The sequence below is a fragment of the Cherax quadricarinatus genome, chromosome 90 (assembly GCF_038502225.1).
Source record: "Cherax quadricarinatus isolate ZL_2023a chromosome 90, ASM3850222v1, whole genome shotgun sequence".
In the NCBI taxonomy this organism is placed as follows: domain Eukaryota; kingdom Metazoa; phylum Arthropoda; class Malacostraca; order Decapoda; family Parastacidae; genus Cherax; species Cherax quadricarinatus.
In genome coordinates, this window is record NC_091381.1 from 6,298,014 (window position 1) to 6,313,403 (window position 15,390).

The window sequence follows — 15,390 nt, forward strand, 5'->3', positions numbered from 1 at the left end:
AGAATCCATACTCAGACTGCACAGCCGCCAAAATAAATCTCATTCAAATGATCTTTATTCTCGCCTTCTTACCTGTACGCTTCTTTAAGTCATGGGACGCTTGCCACTTCCCGTTGACGCTGACCAGTACCCTACGCTGCCATAAAACACCCGATGTTGGCCATTGTTAAAGCAGTGAGAATTTTGCGGTTAGAGTGTAATGTGCTTGCACGGGAACACTGAGAGCCACAACCGTGACGCTTCAAAAGCGCAAGTAAATTACGTCTGCGGGGCTCAGGACGCAAGTGGAGCGCGGTAAGATAAATGTTGTAAAGAGAGAGAGAGGAGAATAGAAACGAGGTTGTAAAGATACCTGGAAAAATGAGAGGGCAATGATTAAGAGCGGAACGGAAGGAGGAAATAGAGAGAGGGAGAGGGGGGAGAGAGAGAGAGAGAGAGAGAGAGAGAGAGAGAGAGAGAGAGGGGCAGTGTCAGGAAGGACAGTGCTGGGAAGCACTAGGGCAGAAGACACAAGCGCAAGTGAATATACGGAAGTGAGAGAGAGAACGTAGGAAGAACTTAAAGTTCAGGTTGCTAATGGGTGGCATAAGTTCCATATTTCCATTATTATTAAAGATTCATATGCATTTATATTCAATTACTAAAGAATGTTTCTTCAGATCGGCTTCAAAATATTGAGTAGAGGGCAAAGACAATCTGGTGTGGGGGAAAAGTGCACTTCAAGACAGAGGAAACGTTTCACCACCAGAGGCTTCTTCAGCCCTGAAGAAGCCTCTGGTGGTGAAACGTTTCCTCTAATAAATGTTCTGAACTGTACATAAGTGTCTTGTTCCACATCTTGTCGGTATCACCATATTTCGAAAGCTTCAATCACTGAAATTCTCACTAAAAATAGTCATCACCACAGACAACAACGTTTCGGTCCGTCGTCATAAGTTTCGGTCTCCTGTGTGCCTGTTATTTGTGTATTGTTTATTGTGTTTTTTTTATTTTTTATCGTTTATGCATCTAGTGGCTATGTTTCTGTGAAATCTCCATGAAGAGTAGCGAACTCTTGAAGAGGTGCGAACTCTTGAAGAGGTGCAAACTCTTGAAGAGGTGCAAACTCTTGAAGAGGTGCGAACTCTTGAAGAGGTGCGAACTCTTGAAGAGGTGCGAACTCTTGAAGAGTAGCGAACTCTTGAAGAGGTGCGAACTCTTGAAGAGTAGCGAACTCTTGAAGAGTAGCGAACTCTTGAAGAGTAGCGAACTCTTGAAGAGGTGCGAACTCTTGAAGAGGTGCGAACTCTTGAAGAGGTGCGAACTCTTGAAGAGGTGCAAACTCTTGAAGAGGTGCAAAGTCTTGAAGAGGTGCAAAGTCTTGAAGAGGTGCGAACTCTTGAAGAGGTGCGAACTCTTGAAGAGGTGCGAACTCTTGAAGAGGTGCGAACTCTTGAAGAGGTGCGAACTCTTGAAGAGGTGCGAACTCTTGAAGAGGTGCGAACTCTTGAAGAGGTGCGAACTCTTGAAGAGGTGCTTACTCCCGAAGAGGTGCGAACTCTAATACGGAATTGAGAACTAGAGATCTTCCCTAGGCAACAATGCCACTTCATCACCTGCTCTGTCACCCACAAGTTTGAGATATGTACTCACTAATCTAGACTGGCAAGCATTCAAATTTGAACTTGGCTTTCTTAAAAAAAAAAAAAATATAATTCTCATCGGTAGTTTGTTTGCATAAATATTTACGATGAGCCTGACGAGGGAACAAGTCACATATCACACATTCATGCACGCATGCGTACGTACCTACGTATACGCACACATACCTACGCACACATGTACACGCACGCAAGTACACCCACTCACATACCTACACACTCATGTACACACACGCAAAGTATATACACTCACACTCGTACGCGCGCGCGCGCGCGCACACACACACACACACACACACACACACACACACACACACACACACACACATACACACACACACACACACACACACACACACACACACACACACACACATACACACACACACACACACATACACACACATACACACACACACACACACACACACACACACACACACACACACACACACACACACACACACACACACACACAGAGTTGGTTGGAAAGTTAGTAAACGAAATTATTGACTACGTAACAAAATGCAAGGAGGCAGAGGAAAGGTTTGTTCCCAAGGGAGGCAAAAAAAACTAAGTGAATAAGAGAATGGAAAAAGTACAGAAGACAAAGGACGGAGGAAAATAAAGAGATTAGTCGAAGAGCCAGAAACGAGTATGCACAGATAAGGAGGGAGGCCCAGCGACAGTACGATATAGTATCAAGAGTCAAGTCTGACCCGAAGTTGTTGCATAGCCACAGCAGGAGGAAGACAGCAGTCAAAGACCAGATACTCACACAGTTTCTCACAAGAGATTAATGCAAAAACTAGAGAATCAAGCACATCTAACAGGAAGGGTACTGCAATGGATCAAAGAATACTTGACAGGGAGGCAGCAACGAGTCATGGTACGTGACAAGGTATCAGAGTGGGCGACTGTGACGAGTGGGGTGCCACAGGGTCAGTTCTAGGACCAGAGCTATTTTTGGTAAATGTGAATGACATGACGGAAGTGATAGTCAGAAGTGTCCCTGTTTGCAGATGATGTGAAGTTAATGAGGAGATTTAAATCGGATGAGGATCAGGTAGGACTAGAAACAGACCTGGAAAGAATGCAAACCTGGTCCAGCAACTATCTTCTTTGAATTTAACCCCTCCAAATGCAAAGTCATGAGGATCAGGGAAGGGCAAAGAAGACCTCAGACAGAGTATACGCTAGGTGGTCAAAGACTGCAAACCTCACTCAAGGAAAAGGATCTTGGGGAGAGTATAACACCGAGCACATCTCCCAAGGCGCACATCAACCAGATAACTGCTTCAGCATACGGGCGCCTGGCAAATCTGAGAATAGCGTTCCGATACCCCAGTAAGGAATAGTTCAAGACTCTGTACATCGTGTACGTCAGGCGCATACTGGAGTATGCAGCACCAGTTTGGAACCCACACCAGGTCAAGCACGTCAAGAAATTAGAGAAAGTGCAAAGGTTTGCAACAAGGCTAGTTCCCGAGCTAAGGGGAATGTCTTACGATGACAGGTTAAGGGAGTCATGATAACGACATACAAAATACTGCGTGGAATTGACAAGGTGGACAGAGACAGGATGTTCCAGAGATGGGACACAGAAACAAGGGGTCACAATTGAAAGTTGAAGACTCAGATGAATGAGAGAGATGTTAGGAATTATTTCATAAGTCAGAGTTGTCAGGAAGTGGAATGGTCTGACATGTGATGTAGTGGAGGCAGGAACCATACATGGTTTTAAGACGAGGTATGATAAGGCTCATGGAGCAGGGAGACAGAGGACCTAGAAGCGATAAATAAAAAAAGGCACAATTCCGTGACTGGAACAATACACAAATATCCAGCTCATAAAAGAGAGGAGCTTACGACTACATTTCAGTCCGACTTGGACCATTTACAAAGTCACAATGTGACACAGTGTGACTTTGTAAATGGTCCAGTCGGACCGAAACGTCGTCGTAAGCTCCTTTCTTCTATGTGCGGGTTATTTGTGACTGGCGATCTGCGAATGGGCGGGGCCAGGAGCTATGTCTCGACTCCTGCAACCACAAATAGGTGAGTACATATACACACGTATGCAAACACCAAAAAACACGAACATGTACACACACACACACACACACACACACACACTACACCGTGTACATTAGGCCCATATTGGAGTATGCGGCACCAGTTTGGAACCCACACCTAGCCAAGCACGTATAGAAACTAGAGAAAGTGCAAAGGTTTGCAACAAAACTAGTCCCAGAGCTAAGAGGTATGTCCTGCGAGGAGAGGTTAAGGGAAATCAACCTGACGACACTGGAGGACAGGAGAGATAGGGGGACATGATAACGACATACGAAATACTTAGAGGAATTGACAAGGTGGACAAAGACAGGATGTTCCAGAGATGGGACACAGCAACAAGGGGACACAGTTGGAAGTTGAAGACACAGATGAATCACAGGGATGTTAGGAAGTATTTCTTCAACCACAGAGTAGTCAGGAAGTGGAATAGTTTGGGAAGCGATGTAGTGGAGGCAGGATCCATACATAGCTTTCAGCAGAGGTATGATAAAGCTCACGGTTCAGGGAGTGTGACCTAGTAGCGACCAGTGAAGAGGCGGGGCCAGGAGCTAGGAATCGACCCCTGCAACCTCAACTAGGTGAGTACAACTAGGTGAGTACACACACACATCATGACAGGGTTGAACATACGGACATTCTGAACCAGCAAGCGTGCAAAACTAATGTTTGTTCCCTATGAATCTTAGAAAGAGGCCAACAGGAAGTTGGGAACGAAATAAACACAGTGGAGGTTTATGGGGCTGGAGGGAGGTAGAGAGATGTGAATACTCGGAGCTTATTTAATTAAATAAACACAGTTATAGAGCATATAGGAAAGAAATAAGGTAGGATATGAGAGTGAAAAATCAAACAAATTTGAATAAAATCGAGGCCAGGGTGCAAAATATTTACTTCTAATTCGAATAAAAGCCAATAATGTGATAACCCTTAGACTGTCTTGTGAACTGCTTCCTATACTCTTTTTCTCATTGGATTTCAGGGATAGTAGGGTGACGTTATGATGTCCGTGGTATACACATGTTCCAACCGAGATCGCTGTTTATTGCTGACACCTACTGCAGATAAATACTAATTGCTTCTCGGAAAGCAAAGGGTAGCTGCTGTTTTCACTGGAAACTTTAAATGGAACAAGAAGCTATTTCCTCTGTTGGGTAAACGCAGGAAAGTTGATTTAATCTTTTTACGCCTCAGATACACGAGTTCCTAAGGTTTCCGAGTAAGGACGTAGCTGAACCTGCTTCATCATCGATAAAAACTGCAGTGTCAAGTAATAGTTGAAAAAACAGCAACTCTTTAATAATGTGTTTGCGATGAAAGGAGAAGTTCAAATGGAAGAGCACATTACATGGCATCTTTGATCACAATTTATAAGCTACATACGGAAAATTTTCGAAATCATTATTCTAACAACCTGGAGTAATCTTGTAAATATATGGAATAATGAGGAGATAATTCACTCCTCACCCCTGAAGTGTTGTCAGTTGCAATTCTCGCACTTATTTTGGAACAATAATAATGTATATGATAAATCAGGTTTCACCTTGTGGTATCCCGTTCTCTATGCGATCTAAATGCGAGGGAGAAATGTACGTAGTTTTTTTTTTTATTATATTTATTGACCGGCTTCAACTTTCAAGGTTGTGTGTCCTTTTTATTGGAAGATTCTGTCTGTTATTGAACCGTATTAGGTAGAAACTGTATTTAAAAAAAATGTGGTATTAATTTTCATGAGATAACTTAAGAATGCTTCTTCTGAAGGATTTCAAACTTTAACACTAATGCATATAACCTAAGAAGGATTCGGTATAATTCTAAGCTGTGTAGGTGTCAATTTTCCAATTTTATTAATCACATTTAAATATTACTGACATTGCTGCACATGTGCTGACTGGTATAATTCCTATGAGTGTTCCCCTGTTGAGACCTTGTGAGCAGTATTCAGAACTACTTAGACCTGCCTCTGAAACCCCTTGGTACTCTAAACCCAACTAACTTCCACAATCATGACTCCTATAAAAACCATACTTATTACAATGATCCTAAATTTGGATCACTGAAACGTACTGTTCGCAGACTAGGCCTAGCCTGTAGACAACATCGTACCCCTGGAATGCTGAGGCTCTTTCAAACTGCCCTTGCTTCTGCCAAAGAGCGTATGATAGAGCTGCGGCAGACTGGGAAAAAATTGTCAATGTTCTCAATGCTCGCACCCCACTTAGCCGGGCATGGAGGGACATAAATAGAATTAAGGGTAACAGAACTGGTCAGATCGCTCACCCTCATCCCTTACATAGGGCGAATGAGTTAGTGCTTGGGCTGCTACATCTAGCTATGACACTCTTCCCAGTACCACTCAGGCGAAATTAAATAACAAATATGATGCAAGGGAGAGAGTTGTTTGTTTTATGCTCAGTGAGGAAGATGACTGCAACATTCCTTTCACTAATTTTGAACTTGATGCAGCACTAACTAAGGGCAACTCCACGTCGCCTGGTGAGGATGGTATTACTTACAACATACTCAGATTGCTGTGTCGAGTACCAGCTAATCCTTTACTTGAATTATATAACATGAGCTATGTCACTGGGGATCTCACTCAATTTTGGACCAACAGCTTTGTCATTCCAATTCCTAAACCCAATCAACAAAATACATTTCGTCCAATATCTCTTACTAGCTGCTTGTGTAAAACATTCGAGAGGATGATTCTTAATCGTCTCATGTACAGAATTAAATAATTTTTGCCTCCCCAGTTGCATGGTTTCATGCATGGAAGGAGCGTGCATCATTGCATAGCCACCTTTTTCACACTGCACATTGACAGCTCATACACTACCTTCCTTGAACTTAAATCTGCTTTTGATGTAGCCAACCGACATGTAATCATTAGTGAACTTGCCAGAATAGATGTTGGAGGATGGCTTCTCTGCTAGATTACAGGCTACCTGTCCAACAGAGTCTTCTGTGTTGTTCCAGGGGCATAGAAATATAACTAAAGACTATGAATTAGGAACCCCACAAGGTGTGCTCAGTCCCACTCTATTCAATATTCTAATTAATGCCTTAATGCTTTGCCTAACCAGCCCAATCATTATATGATTAGTTTTGCTGATGATATAATGATTCACCCCACCGGATTCTCCAACACCCAAAACATCCTTAATCATATACTAGCCTCGTGTCAGGACCTGGGGTTGATAATCTCTACTGATAAAACAAAGATACTCAATAGGCGTCCTCCTCGACAGAGAGGCACAGTTCTTCAGATCCAGTTGCATGATGGGTCTCTTCTAGAATATGTAACCAGATACAGGTATCTAGGTTTTAAGGTCCCACTACTTGGACCTGTTGTAACGAGACTTTGTCGCCAATACAAAGAAAGGCTGAGAGCACTTAGAGCTGTGGCAGGGTTTCACCCCAGGTACGGTGCTAATGTTTATTTTGTGAAAATGGTGACACCAGTCAGTCTATCATCATTCCATCATGCAGGAGGAGCCACATGTCTATGGTGCATCCAACAAGATAAGCAGACTCTTGGATGTCACTACCGCCCGCCTCAGGCTGGGTTACAAGTATCTTTGGCAGGTTAAATCACCACCACCAGATGTAGACCAAACGAAATGCAAACTTTGCCAGAGGGACTATTGTCACACCCTGCGTCATTATGTACTGGAGTGCGATAAAATTAATGCATTCTGAGACTACTCAGAAATGTTCAAGGTAAGTCAAAATATTTTATCCACAGTGGTATATTACAGACCATTCTGGAAAAATACCCTGACTTTGCTCCTTGTAAATAAGCATTACCACGTGTGTGTGTGTGTGTGTGTGTGTGTGTGTGTGTTTGTGTGTGTGTACTCACCTAGTTGAGGTTGCAGGGGTCGAGTCCTAGCTCCTGGCCACGCCTCTTCACTGGTCGCTACTAGGTCACTCCCCCTGAACCGTGAGCTTTATCATACCTCTGCTTAAAGCTATGTATGGATCCTTCTTCCGCTACATCGCTTCCCAAACTATTCCACTTCCTGACAACTCTGTGGTTGAAGAAATACTTCCTAACATCCCTGTGATTCATCTGCCTTCAACTTCTAAATGTGTCCCCTTGTTGCTGTGTCCCATCTCTTGAACATCCTGTCTTTGTCCACCTTGTCAATTGCTCTCTGTATTTTGTATGTCATTATCATGCCCCCCCCCCTATCTCTCCTGTCCTCCAGTGTCTTCAGGTCGATTTCCCTTAACCTCTCCTCGTAGGACATACCCCTTAGCTCTGGGACTAGTCTTGTTACAAACCTTTGCATTTTCTCTAGTTTCTTTACGTGCTTGGCTAGGTGTGGGTTCCAAACTGGTGCCGCATACTCCAATATGGGCCTAATGTACACGGTGTGCAGGGTCCTGAACGATTCCTTATTAAGATGTCGGAATGCTGTTCTGAGGTTTGTTAGGGGCCCTTATGCTGCAGCAGTTATTTGGTTGATGTGCGCCTGAGGAGATGCCTGGTGTTATACTCACCCCAAGATCTTTTTCCTTGAATGAGGTTTGTAGTCCCTGACCCCCTAGACTGTAGCCCGTCTGCGGTCTTCTTTGCCCTTCCCAAATCTTCATGACTTTGCACTTGGTGGGGTGGAACTCCAGGAGCCAATTGCTGGACCAGGTCTGCAGCCTGTCCAGGTAGATCCCTTTGTAGTTCTGCCTGTTCTTCGACCGAATGAATTCAGGCGCCCACTCTGACATCTTGCCACGTACCATGACTCGCTGCTGTCTTCCTGATAAGTATTCCCTTATCCATTGTAGTGCCTTCCCTGTTATCCCTGCCTGGTCCTCCAGTTTTTGCACTAATCTCTTGTGTGGAACTGTGTCAAACGCCTTCTTGCAGTCCAAGAAAATGCAATCCACCCACCCCTCTCTCTCTTGTCTTACTGCTGTCACCCTGTCATAGAACTCCAGTAGGTTTGTGACACAGGATTTCCCGTCCCTGAAACCATGTTGGCTGCTATTGATGAGATCATTCCTTTCTAGGTGTGTGTGTGTGTGTGTGTGTGTGTGTGTGTGTGTTTGTGTGTGTGTGTGTGTGTGTGTGCGCGCGCTCGCACGCGCTTTTGTGTGTGTGAGTGTACTTTGTGTGTTTGCATGTATATTTATGTATTCATATATGTGTGAGTGCTTGTGCTCGTGTGTGTATGTATACTCGCGTGCGTGTGTACTCGCGTAGTTGTGCTCACCCAGTTGTGGTTGCACGGGCCGAGTCACAGCTTTTGGTTCCGCGCGCGCGCGCGTGTGTGTTACCCAACAATTAATATTTGCACCAATAACTCAGTTGTGATTGGGTGTGAATATGTGAATTGCTCAATACTCTATAATTGGTTCATTATTGTAACCATGTATAAACGTAAGTACATTTATTTACTTACCTTTGTACCATTATGTACCTCTGTAATCTTTTGACTACCTCCTACAGGATGGGTATGGGTGCATAATAAACATATTAAACTAAACCTGAAGCTTAGTGATGTATATTACCCATAGATATGTACGGAATTTTATTAGGCATTGTTAATGTCGATTATCGTATTTTATTATAATAAAAATAGTGTCAAACTCACCCATTATATTATTGTTTCGGTGGCAGCACTATCCAATTGAGGAGTCCTCCTCACATTTTATATCCCCAGGTCAGTGTACTTCAACGTACATAAGTGGCCTCGTGTATATGCCTCAGTTCCCACAACTGATCTAGGAGTTTACAATCCCACCTTTCCGAAGAGGTTCGGGAATTGAAGATTAAAACTCTTAAATAGTAAACTTATTTTCCTTATTACATTGAAAATGACGGAAGATGCGGGTATTTCCAGTGCAAGATGTACTAGAGAATATTATTAAAAATATAGTTAAAAGCCAAAATTAAATTTCTGAAAAAATAAGATATAAAGATTCTCTTAAAAGGTTAAAGAAAACTGTATAAAAATTAATCCAGAGTATAATTGTCGTAAGATAATATAAGGAAGCCGGTCGAGTGCTGTGATGCCAGTCTCTTCTACTCACCTAATTGTATTCCCCTAATTGTGGTTGCAAGGATCGAGACTCGGCTCCGGACCCCGCCTCTTCATTGATCGCTGCTAGGTCCTCTCTCTGCTCCCTGAGCTTTGTCATAACTCCTCTTAAAGCTATGTATGGTTCCTGCCTCCACTACATCCCTTTGACTCGTCTGAGTCTTCAGCTTCCAGTTGTGACCTCTTGTTTCTGTCCCCTCTCTTGAGCATCCTGTCTCTGTCCACTTGATCTATTCCATACAGTATTTTGTATGTCGTTATCATGTCCCCCTTAACCCTCCTGTCCTCCAGCGTCGTCAGGCCGATTTTCCTCGACCTTTCTTCGTAGGACATTTCCCTGAGCTCCGGAACTAACTTTGTTGCAAACCTTTACACTTTCTCTCATTTCTTGACTTGTTTGAACAGGTGTGGGTTCCAAACTGGTGCTGCATACTCCAGTATGGGCCTGACGTACACAGTGTACAGAGTCTTGAACGATTCTTTACTAAGGTAACGGAACGCTATTCTCAGGTTTGCCAGGCGCCCATATGCTGCAGCAGTTATCTGCAGTTATGTGTAGTGCGCCGTCTGTTTAGGTGGTTTTAAAGTGAAAGTGCCTTATACCTGTATGATTTGCAAAGTGTGATTATCCAGTGCTTTAGTATTAGCTGCTGACGTTGTTATGACTTCTCTACAACAATTATCAGATTTCAGTTAATCTTTCAAGTTGCTAATATTGTGACTAATTTACGATCAGTATAGAAATATCATAACCAATGCACTGAAAAATAATTCAATAGTGGCAATCAGCAGTACTCAAATTCACAGGCTCTAAATAACAGTAAACTTTAAGAACTGGGAAAATATCCTCTCAATTTAGGCCGAGGAATGGGTAACCTAATGCCCGGGATGAGGAGGAAAGGCGCTATTGCTCAAGATTTTTTTTGGGGTAATGTAATACAGTTCTTGTCTCATTACAGAGTGGATTTATATAAATGGGCTGGAAAACCTACCGTGAGAAATGACCTGGTTATTCTCCCCTGTATCATTAATCCTTGTTACATAGCAAGGATTCCTGATACATTGGAAAGCGATAAACAACTTAGTAGGCGTTATTCAAACGCTTGGGAATAGTAGCCATTAGAGTATCCAAGAAAGTAGAGGGCAAACTCCAATTCCCTGGATTAAGAATCCTTCACAAGCAACAAAGAATACCCTCTCATAGCCTCATTTCCTTGGTGGATGATAAATAAAGAACGCTGAATTTTAGCTTCTAAAACTAAGTGCTAATGATTTAAGTGTAGAAATGAAATACAGAAAATAATGTACTTGATGCAATATGCTTAAAGTGTTATTACGCTATTGCCTTTCACTACAATGTCTCACCTTTAAGTCTACTAGTTCCATGCTTCTGAAGCGGCAGTAACCGCTTTCAGCAGTGAACCAGATGGTTGGAATTTTTCACAATGAATTTTATCGATAATCATATTATATTCATAGAAAGCCTAAACCTGTATAGTTGAATTAGTACTATATGGTAAGAGGTATAAGTAACGCAGAGAGTAGAGAAGAGAAGGACTTCTGCTGAAAGGATGAGGATTACAGCTCGTGTATCAATCCTGTTCCAGTTAAAATATCAGATGGAAAGTGTGAAGCAAAGGTGAAACTATGAAAGAGAAGAGTGGGAAGAATATTTTACGGTATTACGAGTAGAAGCATAGTCTGGCGTGCGTACCTGGTCGTAATGGGATCAAAGTGGAGCAATCAAAACTCAGCAACAGTATATGACTTGTATTTTCCATCACCAAATATAAACAAGTTGGTATTTACAATATATACAGTGATGTAATAATACGTGTACAACACTGTGAACAGAGGCAAAAGGCAAGAGCCAGAAAATGCACCGTGTACTACCAGCAGCCCCAGACTAGTCTGTCAATTCGCATGCCACAAGTGAACCACGTTGCTTCAGAGCTTTGGAGTGCTTGTCTGTGATTAGCCACTGAACTAAGATACTGAAATAACGATGGGGTCCCTATTGATCGTTAAATCCTTATCTGGTTCACTGGTTGGGAGGCAGCCTATATGGGAGTGTGACATACGCTGAATAAAATGATGCATACTCGTATCATGCCACATAAGGTGTCTAAGGTAGACAGTAAACTCTTGAATTGCCAGATTAACAATTTACTGAAGGTAAATTAAAGAGTTTAATCCTTATTTCGTCCAAATAGTATCTGCAAGAGCTCTCAATGGCTTTCACTCCTGTTAATACTTATTTAATGCCAATGAATTCAAGTTTCCTTAGTCGGCACGAAGTTCTTAACAGTTAACAATAAAGCTGCTGTATGAAGGGATAATGTGTATACACGGCCTTGCTAGGTACGCCCGTAGGCGCCAAATAGCGTTTGGCGAATGGTCATCAACATTAATGGCAAACTCATGTAATACAGTCAAATGCACATTAAAAGTTCCAGCAAAGCTAAGAGTCACAGTGAAGGCGTGAGCAGGAATGTCAACAGTGGCTGTGGCAGAAGCAACAGCGAGGTGGCTGAGAAAGTACTTGGGGAAGGAAGACGGCTGTTGGGAGACGGATGGAACAAGGTGGCTTCTCAAGCGGTTGCGTTGAGGCTTCTCAAGCGGCTGTGCTGTGGCTTCTCAAGCGGTTGCATCAAGGCGACGACGGGTGAAGAAGGGGGTGTGAGAGGCAAGGTTAGTAGTGTCAAAATTATCAGTGTAAAGTCCATGTGTCAGAGTTTATATTTAATTAACAAGAGTGTAAACAAAAAAGAAAGAAAAGGGATGATTCCCGTCTAATGGTTAGTAAGAAGACAGGCTCAGTACGGGTGATCCTCCGTACGGCTGACCAGACGTCCTGGTGTGATGGAAATGAACGTGACGTGACGTTCTAGATTACGTACAAGACGTCCTGGTGTGCTGGAAATGAACGTGACGTGACGTCCAGCAGTTCATTTGTTCAATATGAACCCTCATTTGTGTTATGTCACTTTTACACTTATTCTCATCATATCTACACTGACTGTATTTATCTTTAGCAAGAAATATATATACTCAGCATTCCAGAGTCCAATAGCTCAGAGAAATGAGATTCCAAAATTAGTCAATGAAAGTAGATGGCCAAATGCTTTTGTAAATACTGCAAAAGTTCAACTACAACTAAATTAAATGACAGACATAAAAAATACCTACAGAATCCAGGATTAACTTAAATTAATGACTATACTTAGTCGACTCATGTCCCTCGTGATTTACCTTGTATTACCTGGGTGCAATTTTAACTTGCGTGCGAAGATTTAATTACACCTCAATACGTAAAGTTTGAATTACAGCTGAAAAAGAAAACAGCTTAGATGTGCTGGTCCTGTTGTGACAGCGAAGCATTCATGATGTGGGCAAGAATCACATCAGTCCCTCTGTTGGACCTTTGACATGAGTTATGTAAATCAAGACAGATTTATTGACATCAGTGAGATGTGTTATTTTTTTATAGGCTGAGGATAGGGGACTGAGTTTATTCAAGTTTTGTATAGGCTATGTCAAGGAAAACTTTTTTTTATCAATTTTGATTTGGAGAGTTTTCTGCATAGGCTGTATTATAAACTAAGGAAGAACGGCTGCTAAAAATTATTTTGAAAGTTCTTTCTTTGCAAATAGTTTTAAATCAATGGAATGTTTAACAAACAAAAAATGTGATGTAACCAGTATAACATATATTTAAATGGTTCATCAATTTTTCAGTTGGCCAGACCATGTACAAAGAATTTATCAAATCAAGAATAATCGTCAGTATAATTTATTATCATTTCTATTATTATTAGAGCCTTTTGCTTTAGTTTTTATTGCAAAAGCATGGAGCCTTTTAGGCACGAATCTAGCGCAATCTGAAAATGGCAGCCAGCAACTGCATCACAATAGCAACCATATCCAAAAATCGTTCCAATTCAGAGCTATAAATTACTCTAAGTAGGCTTTAGTAGCGGCAGTTTCAACAGCTGTGCCGTTACCTCAGTTTTAGCTGTTGTCTAACAGATCGACTACTTTCTGACATCGTGGCTGCTTCCTCACATGTCACTATTTTGTGATGATCGACTATCCCAACCTCAGTCTTTTCTCACCTTCGACAGCACACTGCTCTGGAAAGTTTGGTTGCCGCTCTGACTGCAGCATTCTGGAGGCAGTCAGCAATCGACATCTTGCTTCTTGACTGCCAGTCACTAAATGACATAAAATGACAGCCTACTAACTCATGCCAAAGTGTCACCTCGCGGCTCTACAACACGTCTGCTACTGTGTAATATTAGCAACAAACGGTTTTTATAAATAACCCGATATATTTTTTCCCCCGTTCTGTCTAATCCAATTCAAACTGAAACCTAAATTTTGATCTTTATATTTAACACTACATACTAGGACGTCTAGTTACATTCCTAGCAGATGATGAAGTGCAGGACAAGGCAAAAATTGTGGAATAAAGATATGCATGCATTTTATTAGGAGACATTTCAGGGAAACCGGCAGGCCGGACTTGAGTCCTGGAGATGGGAAGTACAGTGCCTGCACTCTGAAGGAGGGGTGTTAATGTTGCAGTTTAAAAACTGTAGTGTAAAGCACCCTTCTGTCAAGACAGTGATGGAGTGAATGATGGTGAAAGTTTTTCTTTTTCGGGCCACCCTGCCTTGGTGGGAATCGGCCAGTGTGTTAATAAAAAAAAAATCATCTACCGAAACATGTTTACACTATAATTTATTCAGTGCGTAACAGCACTGGGCTTTAAAAACGATGCAAAAGTAAAAAAATAATACGGTACTGTGCTTATAGTAATTGACGAATGATTATTTTATAAGTAATTATCAAAGGAAGACTGAAGGGTATAGTGGAGTTGGTCTGATCTAATACCTATCTCGGCATTCCATATGTCTTTCTCACTAAGTTTGATTATTTCTAGCTGTTAATTTATAATAAGAAGCTTGTGATTTCTGTTTTTACTAGCATTACCCTTAAGAGCCATTGTACTGTAATAATTACAACAATAATACAAGTTTAAAGTTTGAAAATACCAGAATACGACACTGAGACAGGCAGTACATAAATTGCCCAAAATAATAAACATGAAAATAATCGAAAAGAGCCGTAGTATCGAAACGCTGTAAAGCGAGAGCCTTATTTACGATACATACCTGATTTTAATGGCTAAAATATTAATATACAGGTAAAATGTGCTCTTAACCCATGTGCAGTTACTTGGTATTACATTTAAACGAACGGGAGGTAAGCAAAGAGAAGCGATTGGTTTGTTGGGTTGTAATTGCCATTTAAAAATAAACACTTCGCATCACTGCGAAGTGTTACGAATTATTCGGAAGATGAATTAGATTTTTTTCACTAGACAGATCTCGGGAGTGATAATTATTATCATTTTATTCAGATATAACAAGTGATGCTTCATGCTAGCAGTATGGAGCATCAGTGAAGTGACTTAAATTACTTTTAATTATATTTGGATGAATTTCTCTCGAGCTGGTGACTTAAGAATACAACTTTTATAGCATAAAATCTGAATATGGAATTATTTTAAATTCTCTTTATTTTAATAAAAAATATTAAGCGCTCATGAGTCAATAGCAACACCA